The sequence below is a fragment of the Oryza sativa genome, chromosome 7 (assembly GCF_034140825.1).
Source record: "Oryza sativa Japonica Group chromosome 7, ASM3414082v1".
Lineage (NCBI taxonomy): Eukaryota > Viridiplantae > Streptophyta > Magnoliopsida > Poales > Poaceae > Oryza > Oryza sativa.
In genome coordinates, this window is record NC_089041.1 from 16,030,972 (window position 1) to 16,031,855 (window position 884).

General features: G+C 43.4%; 1 non-coding gene across 1 annotated transcript; it reads right to left on the minus strand.

The window, feature by feature from the left end:
• Positions 1-353: 353 nt before the first annotated feature.
• On the minus strand, positions 354-425 carry TRNAP-CGG (transfer RNA proline (anticodon CGG)). The gene has a single exon. It is a non-coding gene; the product is annotated as a tRNA-Pro (tRNA).
• Between the last annotated feature and the right edge of the window lie 459 nt (positions 426-884).

Sequence of the window (884 nt, forward strand, 5' to 3'; positions counted from 1 at the left end):
TGAACGTTATGTGTGAATTATTTTCTTTCAAAAAACACCTGTAGGACGTGTGCATGTTCAATTTCTACGATAGCACATACCAGTGAAACTATATGTATTATCAGAATTTTTTAATATAACATATATATATATATATATATATATATATATATATATATATATTCGGTGACCCTGTATGTAAACAAAATATAGTAGTATTACCGATAGAAACCTCATATGTCAGTGACGGAGTGACACGTCTAACTATCTAAGAGACTGAGCACTGGGTTCAGGTGATCGAGCTAGAACATTATATTGGCTGCCCACACAACCACAAGTGTATGGCCAAATTAAAAGGTAAAAAAAATACAATGGGGGTGTTGCGAGAATCGAACTCGCGACTTCTCGCACCCGAAGCGAGAATCATACCACTAGACCAAACACCCGGCAACAATCGATTAGTGGAACCAAGATATATATATGCATTCTCCTGGACAGATTCGCTAAGGCGGTAACCAAGAACGTTACGTGTGTACACAGGAACAGCCTGAACAGCTCGCACGCATGCAAGCGCCCACGTCTCGACCCGTCCAGCCCACCGCCTTCTTTAACCACTTCACCGAGCGATGAATCCTCCCAAGCTCGCTCGCTCGCTCGATCGTTTACTAACTATACTTGCGGGAGATGTCGTCGCTTCTGCTGGTGGGTCCAAGGATGAGCGCCCGGTTCCTCGCCGCGGTGGCGCCGGCCAGCAGCGCGCGGCCCAGGGGCGGAGCTAAAGAAAAGATGAGGGGCTTCCTGACTTTCTCTTTATAATATAATACCGGTATGTATAATTCTGAAGTGATATTGTACTAAAGTGATATTGTACTAAATAGTTGTGTACCCAATACATATAAGAAACA